We start from the raw sequence: 25,158 nt of genomic DNA on the forward strand, positions 1-25,158 counted from the left end.
AAACGTGACGAGCATGTTTTGGGAGCACACCAAGTTCCAAAGTGGATCGATATGCGGGTGACGTTGCCGAGATCAACCGAAGATATCATCAACAACTTGATTCCGCCGTAAGATCGTCATTAGTTAGGGTAAGGTGCATTCCAACTACAACATTTGTCTTACCTATGAAATGGGGTAATTCAATCTTGCCAAATGGCGAGGACTCAAGCATTTCGCTCGGCATTTATGTTTTTCCTTTGAAAAGATTAAATTCTTGTTAGGCTGGTTTAGATGAAGGTATATTAGGTGTCAAGGAATGGACCTCATTTCGGTGGCACTTGAATACCTTCATCTAAATCAAGCCCGACAAAAATTTATTCTTTTCAAAGGAAAGCATGAATGCCGAGCGAAATGCTTGAGTCCTCGCCGTTTGGCAAGTTTGAATTTACCCCATTTCAGAGGTAAGACAGCTTGTTGTAGTTGGAATACCCCATTTATGTAATATAACGAAACCTCGTATCGCAATATTTATTGTAATATTTATTCGAATTCACGCTATCGCAATATTTATTCGAATTCACTCTATCGCAATATTTTAAATAACATAAAATAATTTTTAAAGAATTGCTAATAATTTTCTAACACAATTCTATTCTAAACAAAATAAAACAAAAAAAACTCGGCAGTTAAGTGCCGAGGAATACCTCGACGATCTAGTACCGAGGAAAACACTGGGCGGTTTACTACCGCCGGTTTCATCATTTCCTCGGCGAGTTAAGCTGCCGAGTCGTCCTCAAGTCCGAATTTCCATAACCCGTTGAAGGCGTAACCCGTTACATGTGTTTTTACACATTGTTTCGATGCCAAACCATAAAGCTAGTCAAATAAAATTACAAACATAATTGAAATTGAAAATATAATACGGAAACGAGCAATTTTCATAAAAAAATGTCATCGAAACAACGTAAGAACAAATGTACCGGAAGTATTAACAAAACGGCCAAATGTCATGAAAATACACCAAGTCCTAAAAATAAATCCTAAAAATAAATCCCGAAAATACATGATGTCCTACCGCCGGTCCCGGTCATGCCGGTGCCGCCGGTGCCTCCTCCTCGGTCTCCGGGCTCTCCTCCCGGTAATGATCGGCGCGATCTCGCTGCCTAACATCCCGCAAGGCCGCATACAACTCCCGAGGGGTCATGCTCGTCACCTCCCGACCCAAAACCGATCGGCATGGGCAACGGCCGCCGCTAACCATGTCATAGGTGTCGGGGAGCTTCTCGCCTCGTATCGCTCCCACTCGCTTCCGCAACGATCCGCTCCTCGTTTGGAGGCCTCGAACATCTCCCGGAGAAGTGGCAAAATCCGAGGATGAGACACAACCGTGTACCATCGTACATAGCCCTCGCCATACGCCATGGTTGCTCTCCCGCCCGCTCGCTCACCCCAATCGGCCTCCTTAAGCGTGTGAGTGCCGAAGTCCACGAAGGCTCGCACAATCTCGGCGGTGTCGCCGCCGGAACATCCGTCGGAGGTCTAGGTACGGACCGGACGTATCCGTACCGCCTCAATACCCTCTCCGGCAGGTGACGGTACACCCTACGATCGCCGCACATGATCCGGCCGAATACCGAATACCTCCTCGTAAGGCCGGAACTCCCCGTGCCCCTCGTACGGCCTCCGGCATACGTCATCAAACGTAATCCGATCAAGTGCCATCCGATACGTGGCCCCCTATCCATGACCCTTCGAAGAGTCCACCTCGCCGCAACCGGTAAATTTTCAATGTAGTCCGGGTTTGGATCAACGGTGTAAAACTTAGGGAAGTGCAACAAAAACCATGCCTCGCAAAAACCATACAAATCACATTTATAAATAAATTAAAGTTAACTAAAAAAATAAAATTTCAATTTAACAAAATAATAATAGTTAAGAAACAAAATAAATATAACAAAATATAACAAAATAAATATAACAAAATATAACAAAATAATAATAGTTAACAAACAAAATAAAATTTAAATTTAATTTTTCTTACAAGGAGCAAAGTGTCACGCTTCCCCCAAGCCGTCCGTCTCCGGCAAAGGTGCATGTGCTAACTCATCATAAAGGTATGCAAGTCCCATCCCTCCCCACGAATAAGTACGCATCCTCGCGTAGTCATCCTCCATAGTCGTCAAATAGATCAACCGGATGCGTTTGTTGCTTCTATCCCCAAACAACAAGCATCCAACCAAGTATAGAAGGTAGCACTTCACACAATAAGTCCTAACCCTCCCCGGCTCCTCCAGCTCCTCTCGGATCCTCCGTATCCGCCAACAAGTTAGCTCTACCAAGGTGCGTCGTATAGAAATCCCTCGGCTTTGGATAACTAATGTACCCACCATACTCGTATTGCGATTTTCTCTCGCCTCCTTCTTCGATGCACCCAAGTGAGTCATCGCAATGCCTCTCCCTCATGTCTCGGCATCTTCTTTCGGTGGCCCAACATCCGCTCTTCAATCGGGACATGCATAAGACATGCAACATCGTCCAAAGTCACGGTCATCTCCCCCATGGGCATGTGAAAACCGCTGGTCTCGGGATGCCACCTCTCGCATAGAGTCATCGGCAAAGCGTGGGGCACGGTGGCGTAGCCCAAGTAGACCAAGTCATGTAAGCCACTCGCCCTAAGCGGATCCCAAAACCATCTACGATTGGGGTTTGGACGTCCGAGACTTAAAATCTTAGGGCCATAATTAATTGGCTTTACAACACGCTTCTTGCGGCACCGAAAAAAAAAGAAAATTAAACATAGTTTAAACAATGTAAACAATTAACTAATAAATATAAAACTTAATAAATGCTAAAATAAAAATAAAGAAAACATATAAAGAAAATCACATATTAATAAAAGTTGATATAATAATTAAAAAAAACATATTAAGAAAACATATAAAAAAAACATATTAATAAAACATATAAATAAAACATATTAATAAAAATTATACAAACACACACATAATTAAACATATTAAACATATTAAACATATAAAATGGAGAAAACATATTAAGAAAACATATAAATTAAACATATTAAGAAAACATATTAAATCAAGAAAGAAAAAATAAAGAAAATAATTAAACAAACACACACATAATTAAACATAAAGAAAGAACATTTAAAAAAACAATATTTACGTCATCCTTATTATACCAAAGCGGCAATGTCACATGATTGGCATAAGAGTGAAGCAAAGATATGTCCCGCGGTCCTCCAGAAAGGGAGCGTCCGTAGGCAACACCTCCGGGCAGCCGCCATAGCAATGTCATCCTCGTCCGGCTCCCCGGCATATGCGGCTGCTCCGGCATATACCGCTCGTCGTACCCACCATCGGTCACATCATGGTGATCCCGATAGTTCAGGTACTCCACCTCCCGGGTCGGGTCAACCACCTCGCGACCGTTCAGGATGCGCCCGAGAAGCCTCGGATGCCCGAGAAGTCCCCGAACCATCCGCCCTCCGACCTCTTCCCCTTTTTGGGATGTGCCCCCTTTGCCTCTCCCTCCGGTGGCTTTGAGTCATCGCACGCCTACCACCAATCATCTTAGATGGATCAATGGGCTCCTGATCGGCCATATCTACACATCATAAAATCAGTCATACAATCATCTTTATGTCCATCATTCATAACCTAAACTAAAATCATCATTACAATCATCATTATGTCCATCATCCATAACCTAAAATCATTCATACACTAAAAAATCAATATACACTTAATATCATTCATTTCCATAACCTAATATCATTCATATAAACCTAACTAAACCTAAAACCATTCAATATAACCATCATTTCAATATAATCATTATTATCATCATTTCAACATCATTCACATTTCCATAAACATAAACATAACTAAACCTAAAACCATCCAATATAATCATCATTTCAATATAATTTGTGTGCAACATTTCCATCATAACCTAAACATCATTCAATATAATTCTCATAACATAAACTAACTAAATAATTAATAAAATTGTCATTGACGCATTTTATCAAACACTATGTGTGCAAAGTATAAAACATATTCAAATTGTGTTCATTTGCCACCATTCAAAGCCACATTGTCATTTAAACAGCATAGGCAACAACTACATTCGTTTATCAATTCAAAAACTACACATGCAATCATTAAATTGTCAATTTTAAAATCAACCCTAACCACATGCAAACTACTCTAATTTTTTAAAAAAATAAACCTAAACAAACTAACATTAACATTGCAATGATTAAGAGTACTTACTTGTGATAATGTGGTGATGATTGGCTTTCAATTCATGAAAATGTGCTTTGGAGTGAATTTGGATGTGTTTGAAGCAAAAGAATGCAACTCAGAATCGCTTCGTTTCGATCTCGTTTATGTTCGAAAAACTTCGGCGAGTTAACTACCGAGGAATTCCTCGGCGTTAACCGCAGCCGGATTTTAATTCCTCGACGCTTAATCGCCGAGGGGGCAAAAACGTATTTTACATGTGTGTCCCAGCCTTCTCTAATGTGTCAACAACAATTTTCTTGTTAAAATGACAATGCTACGCCTATATATTAATATTTTTAGTGTATTGTATATTAATAAATAAAAAAAAATTTGGGCTCATAATTGGGGAGGCCCGGCTCTATAGAGCTGTTTGCACCTCCCTAGAGACGACCCCGGATTTCGTAAATGAGTAAAATTAAGAAGATCAAAAATGTAATTGAGCCTTATTTTTTTTAAAAGTAATGAATGATGCATTGATTTTTTTTTATTAAGGGGGAAAAAGTAAGAAAAAGACAAAAAAATGACCAAGTAATTCATCGTCTTAACGCCTCGTAGATATCCCCAAGTAAAATGATATCTAATTGAGGAGGAGGAGTTGTCCATATTTTCAAGGACTCAACGTTGGTAGCACCAAACTTGACCAACCAATCAGCACATTTATTGTCTTCTCTTAAGGTATGAGGAGAGGAAACCACCCAATGAAGAAAGACGAACTTTCTAAATAAATAGAGTAAAGTTGCATGTGGATGAAAATCATTCCGTGTAGTATCTACAATAAAATTCAAAGCTGTCTCGGGAATCGAGATTCCAAGATGATAGACCTATAATCAAGATCCCAAACCATTTGAAGACTTCTCCATATAGCTGAAAGCTCAGCCAATAAATTAGAAGGTCTACCGCAAGATCCGAAAAAACCATGAATTCGTATACCGCTATCGTTTCTCAAAAGACCTCCAAAACCCGCATTACCAAGATTGCCAAAAGAAGAGCCGTCCACATTTAGTGTAATATAACCTTCTCGGTAGATATGATCGACAAGTAAAAAGAAGTGAAGTTAGTATTCAACAACACTCCTCCGTCCATTTTTATAAAAGCTTAAAAGATTTTCATATATATCAAGAAAATTTGGCAATGTAATTAATTTGTAGATTATACGTATAAATTTTAGGTGAATACTCTAGTACCTTAATACCATTGATAAGTGAATGAGGAATTTCATTTGGTTAAACAATATTAATAACAGAAAGTTTTACCGTTGTTTGATATAAAGTTTGTTCTCCTACTGCTGAAAGAGGTCTCGACCTTGTATCAATCCCCGACATCAATGAAGTTGCTGCTTTACATTACTCCTTCAAAGTCTTTGATCACGTGGAGACTTATTAACCATAAACTTTCCATTGATGAGAACATTATATCTAGAAGGTGCAATATAGTCCCTCAATGATAATATTTGTGATTCTAATTTGGAATCATCTTTACATCTTTTTTGATACTGTCCTTAACTATATTAACAATTAAATTTGAAATAGTTCTTGTAATTTTTTTGGGTACAATAGTTCTAGTATCTTTAAAAGATAAAATAATATACTCCATTTAAAATTTTATAATCTTGTATTCTTTTATCTCTTAATTGGAGTTTATATGAAAAAATTATATTAGTCATTAATTTTTTCATGTGTAATATTAGCCATTAGTTAATTAGGTAAATATTGCTTATAAAAAAAAATAGTTAGTTAGAGATGAAGTCAAGAAAAAGAGTTAAAGCATATTCTCTATTAATTGCACTTTTGCCCCCTATATTTTGCCAATTGTGCGATTTTGCACCCCATTGTTTCAAACGAGCGATTTTGCACCTTATATTTTGCCAATTGTGCGATTTTGCACCCCATTGTTTCAAACGAGCGATTTTGCACCCCATAGTTTTCCCCCATTCTGATTTTGCACACCAAAAAATCATAAAAATATTCGAGTTTATTTTCAAAAAATTTAAAAAATCAAAAAAATTAGAAAAAAATCAAAAAATATAATCAGATTTTTTTAAAAATTCTGGAATTTAATTTTCAAAATTTTAAAAAAAGGTCTGATTTTTTTTAAAAATTCTGGAAAAAATTTTAATTTTTAAAAATCTGGATACAAATTTTAAAAAAAGGTCGATTTTTTTTTAAAAATTACTGAAAAAAATTTAATTTTTAAAAATCTGGATACAAATTTAAAAAATGTCAGATTTTTTTAAAATTTTGAAAATTTACTTTTTTTTGTATTTTGAAAATTAAATTCCAGAATTTTTTAAAAAATCCGATTATATTTTCTCGATTTTTTTCTAATTTTTTTCGATTTTTTGGAAAAAAGCTGAATATTTTTATGATTTTTTGGGGTGCAAAATCATAAAGGGGAAAAACTATGAGGTGCAAAATCGATCGTTTGAAACAACGGGGGTGCAAAATCGCACAATTGGCAAAATATAGGGTGCAAAATCGCTCGTTTGAAACAATAGGGTGCAAAATCGCACAATTGGCAAAATATAGGGGGCAAAAGTGCAATTAAGCCTTAATTATATTGCTTTTTTCCTCTTTGAATTCTATTGCTTTTTTCCTTCTTGAAGTCAACCTAGTTTATGGAAGTCAACCTTATTATATACATATCATTTGGATAGTCAATTTTTTTTTTTAAATGTCTACATTCAATTATTGACTTCCATAAACTATATATAATAAATGGAAGTCAATATTTTTTTAAAAAATGGTAGTCAATAATGTTTATGACCCGTTTAAGATTAATATATTTTGGCTTAAATATGTTATTCGTCCTCGCAAATAGGGGTCGCTTAAAATTTCGTCCCCGCAATCGCTAATCCTTTTTTTGCCCCCGCAAAGTTTAATCGATTAAAATTTCGTCCCTTGACCCACTTAATTACTTCCACGTCATCAAATTAGCAAAATGGCTTGGGAAAGGACAAAAATACCCCTGTCTTCATCATATTCTTCTTCATCGTTCTCTTCTTCAACATATGCTTCCCTCTTCATCACCCAGTTCCTACTCCTTCATCGCAACCGTCACCACCACCCGCCGACGACCTCACCACAACCCTAATCCGATTCCGACGAAGACACAATCAACGCCGACGAATCCAAAACAAAAAAGCAACAACACATTCTCTTTCGCATCACCAACATAGCTTCAAATTCTCATTCACCAATTCCAAATTTCCTTCACAACCGAGATTGGCATCGACGGTGGCGAGGCTTCCGATTCAACCGCGATGAGAGATCGTTATTAGAAATTTTCGCCGGATCTGCGATGAAATCATTGCTATGTGGTTGTTTGGTTCCTTCTTTCTCGTGGTATGGTTTTGGTGAGGCTTTGTTGCAATTTCCGCAGTATGAATGAATCAAGCAGGATAATCCGAGAGCATCCATCGGCTTGTAGTTATGGTTGGATTAGCCGACACAAAATATTCAAGGTGCTTGCAATCGCCGTTAACCTCGTTATCGCCGCCGTCAAACACTAGAAGTGATGCATCCGTGGATCAAACAATGAAAGAATTGATGCAATGTTTTGGGTTTGATTTTGATTTTGATGCAATGAAAGAAATTGAACCGAATGTCAAGAAATTGCAATTTGAAGCGAATGTTCTGGGTCTCGGTTGCGGTTTGGTACCGATTTTGTCCGAGTTACAGCTTTATCGTTTTATCCCAATTGTGTTTTGCCATTCGTTTGTCTCTCGGTGATGTTTGGCATTGATTTTGTCTCAACTTTCAATTGTCATTTGAAACCGCTTTTTAATTGAGATTTGGAATCGATGAAAAAGTATTTTAACCGTTAGATTTGAGGCTAAATTTATGGGTGTGATTTATGTGTTTAGAGAAGAATTGGTGGCTTCCCAAAGAAGAAGAAGAGGGAATGAGAAGGAAGAAGATGAAGACAGGGGTAAAATTGTCATTTTACGCGTGGGTTTGCCAATTAAAAGAGCCACGTCGGCAAATCGGTGACGTGGCAGTAATTAACCGGGTCAAGGGACGAAATTTTAATCGATTAAACTTTGCAGGGGCAAAAAAAAAGGATTAGCGATTGCAGGGGACGAAATTTTAAGCGACCCCTATTTGCAGGACGAAAAACATATTTAAGCCATATATTTTTAATCCTAGAGTATTATAATAATACAAATTGAATTTTAAGAATTTGTCTAAACCTTCAAAATCACTCTAAAATAGACGACTTTAACAAACTCGATACAATGATTAAGAAAAGAATTATGATACGAGTCTATTTTAATCAATGGTCTACTAAAGAAAACTTTGTCGTTTATGCAATTCTATATATCTCAAGATATAAGTATATGTGATTGCATTTGCCGTTGGAAACTTAGGTCTAAACAAAACAGATTTCATAAAACATGTTCAACAATTATGAATCAAACAACGGAAGCAAACAAAGCATTGAACATGATTATGATCGGATCTACGACATGTTTGATTTATCAAGGATATTAAGAATTAGGTATTAGGAATACCTGGATAAAGTTTGATGGCAGTCCTCTTGACAACAACGATAAAGAGAGGAGGTGATCTCGAAACAAACATCAACATCAACACGGTTAGCGGCGGCTGATTTGGTTCTTCCTCAACCGGTACCTTTATGCCTCAAGTTCTCTTCGATGGGGAGAAGAGAGAGTTCGCCGTGTACGGTGTATTGGGGACCATAACCTCTTTTATATTGGATGGCCATTAGGGTTTCCCATTATTCCGTTAATGGGCCATCCGGACATCCACTCATGTTGAGTCCATATCAACTAATTAAATAATTAATTATCCAAATAGAAATCTAATTAGCCTTATTACTTAATTTGATCACTAATCAATTAAGGCTCTAAATTGATAAATAACTAATATAATTATTATTACGATATTTGCCCACATAATGATATTGGAATATTATTAAATAATAAAATATTCCAACATTTGCATATTTAATTTTTATCGTAGTTTTGAAAGGAAAGTGATTGAATAGAAGTCGGCATACTACGATTTAAACTAGTCATTGCAAACATATCGAAGAACACCGTGATAAGATGATAAAAGATCTTTTCGCTTTAATCAGATGCCATTGATTTAAATTCAACCACCAAGTGCGGTCATATATCCAGCTTAAAAAAATTAACCACTACAGTTCCGTGCATATGGTAACTGATTCACGCACTAAAAAGAAAGTAATAATTGCAAATACATTATACTCTTTCCATTGGAAATTTAATATTTCAACGGCCCCGTTACATAAAAGGACAATATTTCAAAGACTTTGCATGTATACATTTTTTCCTATTACTTAATTGCAAATATATTCAATGTAATTATTTTCTATTTAACCCCTACACCACTGCTCACAAATCACCACAACAATTCTCAATCCTAACTCATAAGGGTATTCGTTTTCACTCTTGTGTCAAACATGCAAGTCCTAATCGCTTATGTTTTGATTCTTGGTTTTTTTTCACCTTGTATATGTCAAAGGTGGAACCTAGTTGGAACAAAAAAGAATACGCTTAATGTCATGGAATATGGTGCTCGTGGTGATGGCAAATCTGATGATTCACATGTATATATCTATGTGTTCCTCTCTTGTCCTTAATTTAATTTTTATTATCTATACTTCATGAAAAACTTTAATCTTTTTTGAATTTATTGTAGGCATTTTTAAGTGCATGGAAAAGTACATGTGCAGCTAAAGGGGCAGCAACACTAGTTATACCACCCCAAAAAAAAATTCTTGGTCACGAACTTATTATTCAGCGGTGCTTGCAAGGCCACAAGCATTCACATTAAGGTATAGCTATTCCTAATGTCCATTGTTTTGTGGGGTGGGGGGATATACGTGCATTTTTAAAGCAAAACATTGTTTTCATGATTTCATTTTGAAAAGTTTAAGGACACGTTACATGTGATTTTTTTGTTGTTGTAATAGGTCAATTAGTAAAAAAGAGTAAATTGGTCAAAAGAAATGGCACCCACTTTCGATAATTTCAATTTCCTAAAATTTGTTTTTTTTTTCGAAGTTAAAAACTTTGACCTTTGAACTTTATTTGAAATTTGAAATTCCAGAAAGGAAAAAAAAACTTTATTTTTTTTTTAGATTTTTTTATTTGAAAAGTTGAATATACCACTATTCATCACTTCCCAATACGATATATCTAGGTATTTACTTAAGTGATATTGAGACACTAGTTAGCATAAACCATAAAAAAAAAAATTGAGAAAACAGAGTGCAGGGTATTCCAAGTTTCCAACCATCTCTATTTGTAAATTCATGCATTATAGCATCAATTATGTAACGGACATATTTGTTTATTATTAATTTATTTTACACTTGTAGCTTCAAGGGAAAATAGTTGCACCTTCTAAGAAATCATGGAAATCTGGGTTGGAATGGATTAGGATCCAATATGTAAACGGTCTCACACTTGATGGCAATGGAGGAGGAATTGACGGCTATGGTTCTACATGGTGGCAATGCATAAGTTGCCTTCGACCTATAGTATGATATTCTACACTTTATGCTAATTATCTTTTTTCTTTTAAAGAAATTTTAGGTGAGTTGGATTTTAGGATTTATTAGAGTTAGATAAAACTTTAAGGTTTATAGAGCGCAACATGAGTATTTATAAATCTTCCAAAGTTAACCAATATTTTACGAGATGATTGAACTGAATTGCCAAAATAAGAGAAAATAAATCTATAAAACAAATGGCAATCATTTAGGTAGTTAAACATAACTATACTTTACTCATACATATAAAAATAATAATTTTTGAGGTAGTCAAAACTACCTCATACATACCCATAAATGTGCCCTTGGACCAAAGATGTCCTTACATTGATAGCATGAGTTGAATCCAAACCCTATACTTTCTCTTTTTCAAAATAACATATCCAAATCAATCACTTCACATATGCCAATGCATAATTTTGACCGTTAATATCTTTAATTATCTAAAGTAAAAAATTATAAAAATTTAATATTTTGAAAATATTTGTCGAGACAAATCAAACAACATCTTACATGCTAATATTTGTATTTATACATTAGTAAAAAAGTATGATCAAAGTAAGTCAAGTGAATAGTGCACATTGCAAAAATTGGACATGTATTTTGAAACGGAGGAAGTATGAGTTAACTTCTTGCTAATTGAATCAACTCTTCACACACATATAATGAAGAAACCTTATATAAAATTTAAAAAACGCCTAATTTTTTTCTTCAATTCAAATAACTGAGTCCCAAATAATGGCTATTAAGCGATTATATATTAAGTTCATGTTGATATGGTACAGATCTTGTCTTTCCATTCTTGCAATGATCTTAGTGTTAGTAAACTAATGATCACCAATAGCCCCGGAGGTCATATAGCCATAAATGGTTGCTACGGTGCAAAATTCTCCAATTTAGTAATTGATTCTCCTGCTCATAGCCCCAACACTGATGGATTTGACATTTCTGCTTCGAAGAATATCTTGATAGAAGATTCAACCATTCAAACAGGTAATCAAAGTCAATTTTTTTTCTTATTATTTAAATATGAGTTATATATAAACACTATCAATTTAATATTTGATAGATGCATCTAAAAATGTATTATCAGCCAAAGTTGACTATGCTACTAAGGATGTTGAGTCATCCATAACGTTTTGAGTTTAACTTCCATTGTTAGTGTGAAAACCTCTTTGATAGATAATGTGAAGTATCTCTATTAGTTTTTGTAAAGCCTTGATGCTTACCTTAACTCTGGTGAATTTTAACCCAACTCACATAAATGTTTTTTTTATAAAAATAAATAATGTATTGTTACAGTACAAAATTTACTAAGTTAAAATATATATGACTTGTCATATATACTCACCTCACCAAATGATGTGACATAAATAGTTTTAAAATTAATACGTGAGACATAAATTGTAAAACTGTTTTAATAAAGAAAGAAAAACATAAATCAATGTAAAAAACTTCATAAGTATTTCATTTGGACCAGTACTTACATCATAAGATGGTTGTACAAATATCATTTCTTTAAGGGATATTGGATCCAGCTAGAAAATTGTCATGTGTCATTTGCTTTAATTTCGATGAAACTAGTCTACACCACTTTTTTTATTGCCACATCTCAAATTTGTGCCTTTTATTTTTTGTAAGATGGTATCAACTTGAAGGAGAACAAAAAGCAAGACGGAGTCTTTGAATTTCAAAAAATAAAAATAATTTCAAGGGCGAGGTTTCTTATCGTTTGGGTTGTTAAATCATTATATTGGAGAGTTGGTTTGAATCTCATAGGGCAAGTAAGTTATGTTATAGTTTTATTGATTGGTGTTCTAAACATGCAATGTGCATTGAAAGACATCTTTGATTCAAATATTTGTATTGGGTTCAAGTATCCATCATAATCTCTATAATATATCTTTGTTTATAAAAGAAGGTAGTATAAATATCAAAAATGTATCAAATCAAAAATGCATTTTATAGCAATGATCAACATACATGTCCAATTTTAAAATGAATTTTATTTCTTATAAATAGGTGATGATTGTATTGCCCTCAATGGTGGTTCTTCTTACATCAATGTTACCCGTGTTTTTTGTGGACCCGGCCATGGAATAAGGTTATGTAATATAATAATTGAATTATAGTTTATTCTATTCCATTTTATAGCTCATGTGCAAATAAGAAAGCAAAGGATACGAAATTTATTTATCTTATGTTATATTGATATGATATTTATCTTATTTTTAGATAAGCACTATGATATTGTTATGATTTAATTATATTTGAGAAACTCATGAAAAATGTGTGAATTAATCAGCATTGGCAGCCTTGGTAAACATAATTCTCATGAAATAGTTGAAGAAGTTCATGTACGGAACTGCAGCTTCATTGAAACTACTAACGGAGCAAGAATCAAAACATTTCCTGTAAGTAATTACTACTATAGTTTGTGGTGGAAAATTACGATATATGATCACATTTGCTAACTATAATTCTGCAGCTTACTAGTTACTACTTCACTTTTTCTTTAGCAAATGTAAGTAGACATTAGTAAATTATATATTACTATTTTTCTAATAAAGAATATATCATATATGAAAGCAAAATAGAAGGGGTACTTTCACTGTACACATAAAAAATATCGCCAACTAAATATATCAATTTTTTTATAATTTTTTTCTTATATTTAAGACGGAAGTACATTAATGTTTAGAGATTTTTCTTAAAAACTACTTTCATGAAGAGAGTTTGACCACCAATTTTTTAACACATGCATACTTGTAAAAAAAGATAGCACTGTTTCACAACATTCAAATCAACCATAACTTGTCAGGTTTTTCTATTTGCAGGGTGGATCGGGTTATGCAAGGAAGATTATTTTTGAGCAAATCCAACTTAAAAATGTTTACAATCCAATAATTATAGACCAACACTATGGTTCTCAAGTTGCAACGGTACACATTAACTCTACATTTATAATATATATCTTGTCATTTCAACTATACATATTTTTCTATTTTATATAATAATATATCATAGTAAGTTATGTTTTGATTTTTGTGGATATCATTAGAATTCAGCTGTGCAAGTGAGTGACGTGACATATCATGGATTTAACGGAACTTGTGCTGGTGATATTGCTATTGATTTTTTTTTTTGAGGAATATTGCTATTGATTTGGATTGCATGGGTTGTTTCAACATTGTATTAGATCAAATTAACATTGTCTCTTCTCAAAAGAGTAATAAGGTTTCTGCTTTTTGCAAAAATTTCCATGGAAAAATTGATGATTCCGTTGTTCCAAAGGTCTCTTGCAAATAAAAATAATCTGTTATCGATCTCCATAGAATATAATCTATATCACAGTTATATAATTTATTTATTTTCAATAAGTGTTGTAAAATTTATAAGTAGCAATGCAATATGGAAACTTCTAATTTTCTTAGACTATTTCATTCCAATCCAATAATGATTTTGAATTCCTAGCGTTCATGCAATTGTCAGCTTGAATCATCATAGTAAGACCAAGTAACTCACATTTTAACTTTGTATTTGAACCAAAATTCCCAATGTACGTAGAAATTTGAATGGTACACAACATCATATCATATTGTAAGTACAATGTTATTAATATTTAAAGCAATAAGAATGGGGAGATCAGTCACTTTAGTCCCCGAATGGGAAAGAAGTCGTCACTTTAGTCCCCGAATGCGTATAAATTGCAAAATAGTCACGAAGTCAATTTAGTCCTTGAATGCAGACTATGTTAGTCAATTTAGTCCCCGAATGTAGATTCCGTTAGTCACTTTAGTCCCCGAAATTGACCAACAGTATCGAGTCTACATTCGGGGACTGTTTTGCAATTTCTCTCGCATTCGGGGACTAAAGTGACTACTCATTTTCCATTCGGGGATTAAAGTGACTAATTCCCCAATAAAAATGATTGAATATATAACACTTTTATTCAACTTATATTCATAATATTCGGACTTAGTATGCGGGACACTTTTCATGCCATTGCAAAATGAATTTAAAAACATGTTTTAAATTGGTCGATAAACAACCGATTTAGCATGTCGCATTAAAATGCTTTTGTGCGCCTTTTACGTCATTTGTTTTTTTTTTGAGAAGAAAATAACTTACTTCTTTTCAATAATGGAGGCCGGCAGGGGCGGATCTCTTTGGAGACCCCTGTGTGCCACCGCACCCCCAGCTTTTATATAAATTTCATATTATAGATGTTATTTCAACCGATACGTTGTCGCCGCAAAGTGGTCATGCGGTCTCTCGTTGTATTAAAGGTCCCGCGTTCGAACCTCGGCACCCTCCTTTTTATAATTCTTAGCGTATGTTCGAACCCCGCACCCCGGGATTCGAACCAAAGCATCCCCGAGTATCAAACAAGCGATTTTTTTGGTTACAAAAAGTTTAGGTGGGTTCGGCTCCGGTAACCACCGGTGGTCGTGGCAGGCCTCGTGGCTCAGAGGAATATCTTCCCAAGAGCGCTTATAGAGGTACTTACAGATCACCCACCATTCCCACCACAACAGCTTAACAACGTTGCATATTTTTTGAAACTCGTTTAATATATAATATATTCTTCAAAAATTTGACACCCCCGAATAAAAAAATTCAAGATCCGCCACCGGAGGCCGGAGAGACAATTTGGAGGATAATAGAAAGTACTATGACTAGCATATAATATAGATGTTCTAACAAGGTTATGAAGGTCTCTATTAGCTTGTCTCCCAATAAACTCTAGAACGAAACTAGCACTAGAGGACAATAAATCCCGTACCTAGGTCATTCTCATATAAACAATTATTTTTACTGCATTCACAACTATTTAACAATCACTTTCAAAGATAACTTGACTTAAGCCACGGTATAGAGCAATTTGAAAGGCGGGCTGTAAAGCAGTGACTTCTCATTCAACTAATGTCGCAATTAGATGGAAATATCAATGAGTGAGCTTGAATAAAGTGTCCATGGCTATCGCGAAAACATATTCAAGTGCCAAATTTACCTTTAGAAGGGAAGAAAGCACAATCAACTTTACATTTAATTCGTTGATCTTGCCACTGAGTCCATTATGAAGACAGAAGCATACTTGTTACCAAGAAGAAGTTGTTCACTGCTAAAAAATTTCATTTCAAATGGAAAATAGGAAAAATGTTAATTTTCTTACCACCAATCAAGCAAAGGGACTCCGTGAATGGAAGCCTCCAAATCACTAGTCACTGAAATCTAAATTGTATCTTTTATTAGTATAATCATATTATACTTGCACTTTCTTTTACAATCTATCTCTTTTTCTATCCTTATATAGTTCTTTTTTTCTTTTTTCTTTTTAAAAAAGCAAATGAAAGATTAAAAGTGTGAACTAATGATAGTGTATAGACTATAGAGGGTGACTTATGAATCTTGATCTTTCAACACTCCATGTAGCAATCACAACATTGTAAATATGCACAATGTGTATCTTATAGTACTATTCTTTTGTGTTGAAAACTAGCAATTACTGAACCACATTTTCTTAAGATATCTCGATTACATCCACAACATATTGCAACCAAGAAAGCCTAAAATTTCAACTCTCAAATATATCATTATATTCACGGAGTACTCCTCTCTTCTTCCAAAACAATTAAAATAAAGAAGTGCAATTATAAAAAAGAATATCAAGAGTTAAAGGGTGTACCATTTCAATAGATTACATATAGTCTAATGGTGACTAACTATACCTAATTTTGTATCTAATCATATATTTATTCAATGACTTCCATATTCCTCAGTGATCCAAGGGTATTTCCTAGCATCAGAGGGGAGATCTTGTTTGCTCCCTACGGACCCATGTTCTTCACCCTCATGGAATCTACACATCATATGAAGGTGACGTACCCAAACTCCCACCTTCATGCACGGCACATCACTCCACCTCCACTTAGGGAGTCTAACAAATTCATAAGGGAAATTAAAAAACACACTTAGAAGAACATAAACTCGCTTATATTCGATACACAAAAATAGAAAGATATGAGTGCATGCCATGTTATCATGAGTTAGTCATTTGAACAAGGAAGTTTTCTATTGAACCTAAGTCAAGCTTCTCAACATCTGCTGCAGCTTTAGACTATGTTTCATTGAGCCTAGTTGGAGTTTTCCATGGAGCAACAAAAGCTAATGGTTAGTCATGTATGTTCAGTATTGTTTATTTATTTATATCAAAAGGGTCTATGGTGTAGGAAGATGCATGTGGATCAAAGGAAATTGTGGACGTTTCAAGGATTAGTGTCTAGATATGGACATGAAGGAGGTCATGTTAAGTAGGGAGGATGTGGTCAACCTGGTGGAAAGAGTTGATCGGAATTGGAAGAGGTGTGGGGTTAGGTAGTTGGTTCGACGATAATATGGTGCGGGTGGTGGGGCAAACACCCCTTTTTTTTTTTGGAACGATCAGTGGTTGACAAAGTAGCCTTTTTTTTGTTAGATATAGATGTCTTTTTTATTTGACAAAGAATCGTCTCGTGTCGTGGCTAAGATGTGTTCTTTAGGATGAGGTGTTGGAGAAGATGCTTGGAATTGGCAAAGGTGGTTACTAGCTAGCTTGGGAGGAGGAGCATGTGGGGGGAGTGATGTGAGCTGTTGTCTAACATTTTTTTTTTACCGCATGATGGTATGAAAGAAAAATGGGATTGGAATCTCGAGCTAGCAAAGGTTACACAATAAGCAAGATGTATCGCCTATTGTCAAATATGGAGCAACATGGTCGATTTGACATATATAATATTATTGGAAAATTCTATGGTGAAGTCGTGCAAATGACTTCTTCGGTGCAAGAACCCTACAACTAATAAGAACGCGCCACGTGATCAAAAGTCAGTCAAATTGACTTTTAGGCGTGTTATATGGTACGGGCGGATGCATGGTATATACCGTGTTCCTTAATTGTACTTTAGCCCTTAAACTAATTTTAATTGCACTATTTTCCTTTTGTTTTTAAATCAATTTTAATCAAAAAGTTAAAAAATTAACTTTAAAATTAAAAAAAGAATTTGAACGTTCTTCCCCTCTCGTTCTTGTGTTCTTGCCGAAACCTACCCATTTCACCCCTTTTCTTTCTCCTCTCCCACCAGAGTAGAAGGATTTTGCCTCCAATCTCCACCCTTCTCCCGATCGTTACCCTTCCATCGTCGTCTCCAATCTCCAGCCTCCACCCTATTTCCCGATCGTTGCCCTTGGATTCGTATTTCAAGCTCAATCGTGAAGTTAGGTAAGCTCAACTCGCACCTATTTTTTCTCGCTATTATCGGGATTGGTTATGTCATGCGAAATCAAATACGGAAATTAGGGATTAGGGTAGATTCGCTGGTTTTGATTACGGAAATAGTTTTTGACTTGCCGATTAGGGTTAGGGAAATTAGTGATTAATAGATTCGCCGGTTCAATAGTGAATAGAACTTAGGATTGAGTAGTTTTGTTGGTTGTTTAGTGTTCATTGATTATGGTTTATATCTTCATTTGGTTTGATAAGTGATTAGGGTTTATCTCATTTTGGTTTAAGTTTTGTATTCCAGATGGAAAACAACAACAATGTCTTTATCGATTTTGGTACACCGAACATGATTACGGTTCTACGGATGTGGATTTGAGTGACGAAACATATCCGATCATTGTTGGGAGTGGTGGTAAATCTACCGAGAATGTTGAACAGAATGTAGATGATGATGATGATGTGAGTCATGGTAATTATACGAAGAATACTCAAGGGAATACGAGGTGATGAGCGATATGATGAAACCGGAGACAATGAAAGTGATGATGGTGGTTGTTCTGGTGATTATAGTGCTGGTGATAAAGGTGAAGATGATGGAAGTGAATGCGATGAAAGTCAAGGTGATGAAGGTGAACGTGGTGAAAGTGAAGGTGGTGAAAGTGAACGTGATGAAGGTGGACGTGATGAAAGTGAAGGTGATGAAAGTGAAGGTGATGAAAGTGAAGGTCATGCTAGTGAAGGTGATGAAAGTGAAGGTCATGCTAGTGAAGGTGATGAAAGTGAAGGTCATGGTAGTGAAGGTGATAACAATTTAGCTGAAGATGATGATGTAGTTGTTGGTGAGGAAATGGTAAGGATAAATTCATTAACTCGCTGAAGGAATAAGGAAAATGGAATTTGCGAGTGTTGATGAAGCTTACGATTTTTATTATAAGTACGGTAAGTGTAATGGTTTTGCTGTTAGGAAGAGTGATATTAGGCGCAATGCTAACGGTGAGATTGTAATGAGGCGGTATGTATGCAACAAGCAGGGGTTCGTAGAGAAGAAGCATTTATCAATGTTAGATAGGCAAAGAGATCACCGACGTATCACTCGTACAAAGTGTCCGGCTAGGCTCCGTGTTCACTACGGACCCAAAAAGGGTAGATATGTTGTGTCTATTTTTGAAGAGGGTCACAACCATGAACCTACTCCAACCAATGTTGTGCATTTACACCCCGTTTATCGGAAAATATCCGAGGTAGATAAAGCACGGATTGATGGTCTTCGGTCACACGGAATAAGAACTTGTCATATAATGGGATACATGGTGGCTCGAAGGGTGGATATCCCGGTGTTGGGTTCACTAAAAAAGATCTCGTACAATTACTTTGACAAAAAAATGTGTGTTGTTATTAAGGATGGTGATGTTTCAAATGCCCTAAACTATCCGAATGTTAAGTCCTCAACCGATCCACATTCCTTTTGTGAATATTACGCCACCGATGACGGACGTTTGAAATGTCTATTTTTGGCGTATGGCACAAGGCATCGGATTATTTCGCTTTGGCGATGTGGTTGCATTTGACACAACGTACAACAAGAACAAATACCACTATCCGTTGGTGATTTTGTCTTGCCGCAACAAGCACTCACAAACAGCTTATATTTGGTGCCGCATTGGTGATGGATGAAACAATAGAAACTTATATGTGGGTGTTGACCGGTTTTCTAGATTGTATGGGAAAAAACTTCCAAAAGCAGTTGTAACAGATGGTGATGGTTCTATGAGGGAGGCGATAAAGGTGGTTTTACAAAGTACGCGTCATCGTCTATGTGCTTGGCATCCGAACAAGAATGCTATGGACAATGTCAAGAATTCAGCTTTTTTGGAAGGTTTTAAAAAAAGCAATGTACTCTAATTTTACGGAGGATGAATTTGAAGAGTTTTGGGGGGACTTGGTGAGGGAAAATGGCCTTGAGAACAATCCATGGGTTACCAAAACATATGAGAACAAAGAATTGTGGGCAACCGCATACCCGCGTGACGATTTATTTGGTGGTATAAGAACTACGTCTCAATGTGAGTCCGTTAATAAAATCATAAAGAGTTATGTTAGGAAGAAAGGAAGCATCTTTGAATTTCGCACAATTTTGACGAGGCAATGAGAGGCTACGAAATAACGAACTTGTAGCTAATTTTAAATCCAGGTTTTCATCCCCCGTGCCGACAACTCATCCGCGTTGTCGTGAACGCGAGGCCGCCGAAATCTATACGGCGAGAGATCTTTCAAGAAGTGAAAGAAGAGATTATGAAAGGTGTTGCACCGAGTGTGAAGGAAAAAGAAGTGAATGGTGACTTGAGAAAAATGAAGTTGATAAAATATCTTGAGGAGGGTGTTTATGAAATTCTATACGATGAGTCGATCTCGGCAATTCGGGGTTCGTGCAGGAAATTTGAATCTCGAGGGGTTCCATGCTCCCATATTTTTTTGTGTTGAAGGAAGAACGTGTTGAACACATTCCAAAATGTTGGATTTTGTTGCGTTGGACGAAAAGGGCGAAGATTGGTTTCTTGAATGTGGACTATTGTGGGGAAGTAGATTCTAAGTTGATGGAGATTGCTCGATATGGTGCATTATGTAATGTGTCTACAAATTTTTGCAGGGAAGTGTCCAAAAAGGGTATCTTGTATGCTGATGTGTTGGATGACATACAAAAGCTTCGGGAAAAGTACGTGAGCCCCGAAGTTCCAATTGATACCGGAAACTCAACAATGGACCACATACGTGATCCATTGCCGGTGAAGTGCAAAGGTGCTCCAAAGAAGAATAAAATGGCACCAAAGTTTGTAAGAAAATGTTCAAACCGTGGCGGCAAGCAACATGATGCCGAGAAAATGTTCTGCGGACACCGAACGTCTTTTTGTGCCCATGTCTCAGCCCGATAGCCAAAGAGACGTGGGAGAAGGATCAAAGGGAGGAAAATCAAAGAGGAAGACATGTTCCGCAAGCACCGAGCATCTTTCGTGCCCATGTCTCACTGATAGCCGAAAGACGTGGGAGAAGGATCAAAGGGAGTGAAATCAAAGAAAAAGAATTGTTCTCGCAAGCAATGAACATCTTTACGTGCCCATGTCTCGGCATGCTAGCCGTAAAGACGTGGGAGAAGGATCAAAGGGAGGCAAATCAAAGAGGAAGACATGTTCCGCAAGCACCGAGCATCTTTACGTGCCAATGTCTCAAAGCATGCTAGCCGTAAAGACGTGGGAGAAGAATCAAAGGGAGGACACCCAAAGAAAAAGACCCGTGCCGCAAGCAACCAACATATTTCGCACCCATGTCTCAAAGCATGCTAGCCAAAAAGACGTGGGAGGAGGATCAAAGGGAGGACACCCAAAGAAAAAGACCCGTGCCGCAAGCGATCAACATATTTCGCGCCCATGTCTCGGCATGCTAGCCAAAAAGACGTGGGAGGAGGATCAAAGGGAGGACACCCAAAGAAAAAGACATGTTTTGCGCCTATGTCTCGCAGTGCTAGCCAAAAAGATGTGGCGGGAGGATTAAAGGGAGGTAGTCAAAGCGAGGTTGTCAAGGATTCACAAAGATCCGTGAATATGAACGTAAGTACCAACAATGTGTTTAAATATAGGAATGTAAATGACCTACTTACCGCACAAGTAATCTGCACCTTTTGATTAACTTCTCAATTTTTGGCGGGATAAGAACATTGACAAGTGAGGATTGTGTGATGATTCCCGAACAAGCTAAAGTAGGAAAGAAAAGGAAAAGAAGAACGCGTGGTGAGGCACTGTTAGGGCATCAAGGAGACTAATGGCACCGAATGTAAGTTCAATCAAAGTAATCCCATATTCTTGACCTCATATATGTTGTTTTTTAAGGTTAACATGGATAATTTTTGATTTAGGAGGCCAAAGTCGCGGCAATGGACAATGATGAAGAAGATGATACCGTGTCGTGAAATGATCCGTCTAACGAAGATGACAGAGTATAACTTCAATTTTGAACTCGCCAATGTTGAGTCTAAACGTAATGTGTCCCACCCAATGAGAAATGCTTTTGACTTGTATTTGTGTAGGAAGATATTCAAGCCGGGTCGGGAAGCGGACTCGAACCTATTGTGAATGTGATGGAAGTTGCTTCTTGTACGACGTTGATGCAACATATGATGTCCTTACGTCGTTGAATGTGACTTTTTATTTGAACTAGCCGGTATTAGTGAAACTTATGGACAATTAGTTTGTTGTTAAGCTCTTTGAATCCTATTGAGGATTGTACACTTTATTTTGCCGGTGTTAAGTTGTACTAAATTTGTCTTCACACTCGACTCTCTAATATGGTCTTGTTACTTGTGCGGTGCTTAATGTAGTTGTTTACATAAGTTGTCCTATTTTTCTTCTCATTATTCACTCCCTCTATATGCGTTTTTTATTGGTTTTAAATTACAAAATATGACTGAATGTAATTACACCGAATAATTGATTAACAACCACCGAGTAATGATGACACATTGAAAAAGTCACATTTTAGAAATTCAATGTGCTTAGGGAGCAGCCGTAGCGCTTCCCAAAGGTATACGAACCGATTGCAATTTCCATGAATGTCTATATAAACCACTTCATCTAATCCATCATATATTTTCCATTCACCTTCTTTAAAAATTTTAAAAAGGTTCTTCTTTTATAATGTCGTACTTCAAATTACCTACGAAGTCATGATCGAAATCCTTCGAGGGTGGAGTCGACAATCCTATAGAACTAAGGTGTGTTTGCAAGTTGTGGAAATCGCTCATTGATGATCCTCATTTCATTAAGAATCACCTTATTAGAACGAACACCGAAATATTTGCTCTACCGAAAGAGGGTCTTAATCAATACCATGCTTTCGAGATTCAATATGTTAGAAATAATGTGGTTGTACGTCAAGAAGATGGACCGGACGAGGAAGAGATACGAACGGTTTTGAATGCATTTGATGAGTTTGAAAGAATCTGGAATGATGCGTGGAAGCTTTTAGATTATGAAGAAGAAGAAGAAGAGAAACACCGGTTTATGAAACAAATTGCAAAGTTCAATCATCTTTTGGGTCCCGTTAGATATTTGAAAGAGAATTTCAACAATATGAGAGATATTATGCAAAGTGTGGAATATAAAATGAGATGTCATCGAATCGTTTGAGAATTTTTCTCAATTCAAGGTAACTATTTTAGATGTCATCTTCATCCTCTTAACCGTCATTTTGTATTAGATCATCTTCTTAGTTTCATATTGTCATATCTTTTTAGTTTAATAGTTGTCATTTACTACTTTTTAAAAATGGATTTTTCTTCTTTCTTGTTAATCATTCTATTTCTTTTCTTTTTTAATAAATTGTGCATCTATGGTGCTTAACCTATGCATTGGAAACTTAAGGCTGAGAATAACCGCAGAATAAGCTAGTTGGAATTCGCAACCAACTAATGACTTTTGCAACACGGAAAAACCAATCTAATAATTAACTTTTTGCAACCCGGAATTCGTAAAGTTAAAAATAACAAAGAAAAAGGTAAATAAACTTTTATATAATTTTTTAAACTTAAAGAAAAAGTAATTCTAAACTCAAGACTACTTCATCAACATCATAAAAAATACAATATTTAAACTTAAAGACATGATTAGTAACGCCATCAAAGATATTTCCCCTCTTTTTCATCGATTAAGCTTCATCTTATTCTTCTTATTTTTCTCTCTTAGGTTATGTGCATCTTCCATAAGTTCTTTCACTAGATCAACAACATTAACATCACTTCGAGTCCGGAGATCTTCACCCTCGTTAATGTTTTCTTCTCCATCTTCATCAAGCCAAATAAACTTGCGACATGGCCGTTGTGTCCGGGTTTTAATACACAAAAAACAAAATTATTAATAAAGTCCGTAAATAGAAATAGACATGAAAAAATGAATTTTAACGAAGAATAAAATGGAGAACTAGTTACCATCCAAAGTGGACATCTCCAGAATCGTCTACCCGCATTTGGTCCCCTTTTACAAGTCAATAAACCGTATGATAACCACAAAAGCATTTTCGTCCCCTTCTTGTAACATTTGAAGAAGAAGCTGTTGAACATGTTCTATTAGGGTTAGATATGTTCATATTTCCAAGCCTTTTCATGAATAAATCGATGAAGAAGTTGTTTATACTAAGACGCATAAATGTGTGGGTTCTACTTATATAGGGGTTTGGTATAGAAATGGGGTCAATAATGACTTTTGCCATTACTAAGGTTAAAGACTAGGGTTATAAATGACTTTTGCAACTTTTGCCAATTGTTGAAGTTAAAGCATAGGCTTGAAAATGACTTTCGAAGGGTTATTAGTTAAGGAATAGGGTTAATAATGACTACCACTTAGTATTTACGTAAGGACAAGGGTTAAAAATGACCTTTGCCGGCATTGCCATTTTTTAGTTAACAAGTATAGCAAAAATGACTTAGAGTCTTAGGGTTAGGTTTCACAATGTTCGGGGAGATAATCGCCAACTTCAAGTCTTAGGTTTAGGGTTAACAAAGTTCGAGGAGATGATCGCCGACTTCAAGTCTTTGTTTTAGGGTTAACAAAGTTCGAGGCGATGATCGCCGACTTCAACTCTTATGGTTAGGGTTAACAAAGTTCGAGGAAATGATCGCCGACTTCAACTCTTAGTTTTAGGTTTCACAATGTTCTAGGAGATGATCGCCGACTTCAACTCTTATGGTTAGGGTTAACAAAGTTCGAGGAGATGATCGCCGAGTTCAACTCTTATGGTTAGGGTAAATAAAGTTCGAGGAGATGATCGCCGACTTCAACTCTTACGGTTAGGGTTAACAAAGTTCGAGGAGATGATCGCCGACTTCAATTCTTATGGTTAGGGTTAACAAAGTTCGAGTTCGAGGAGATGATCGCCGACTTCAACTCTTATGGTTAGGGTTAACAAAGTTCGAGGAGATGATCGCTGACTTCAAGTCTTATGTTTAGGGTTAACAAAGTTCGACGAGATGATCGCCGACTTCAACTCTTAGGTTTAGGGTTAACAAAGTTCGAGGAGATGATC

The 25,158-nt window shown here is 36.1% G+C and overlaps 3 pseudogenes; 2 read left to right on the forward strand and 1 right to left on the reverse strand.

Annotated features, from left to right (window-relative positions):
- Positions 1-1,241: 1,241 nt before the first annotated feature.
- Positions 1,242-3,601, reverse strand: LOC146896688 (uncharacterized; annotated as a pseudogene).
- A 6,130-nt stretch (positions 3,602-9,731) lies between these two features.
- The window catches only part of LOC146896689 (putative polygalacturonase At3g15720), a 51,722-nt pseudogene continuing 36,295 nt past the window's right edge, over positions 9,732-25,158 (forward strand).
- Positions 18,557-21,020, forward strand: LOC146896690 (protein FAR1-RELATED SEQUENCE 5-like; annotated as a pseudogene).

Source organism: Medicago sativa, chromosome 8 (genome assembly GCF_051527215.1).
Source record: "Medicago sativa cultivar Bolivia chromosome 8, Bolivia_mono, whole genome shotgun sequence".
NCBI classification, from domain to species: Eukaryota; Viridiplantae; Streptophyta; class Magnoliopsida; order Fabales; family Fabaceae; genus Medicago; species Medicago sativa.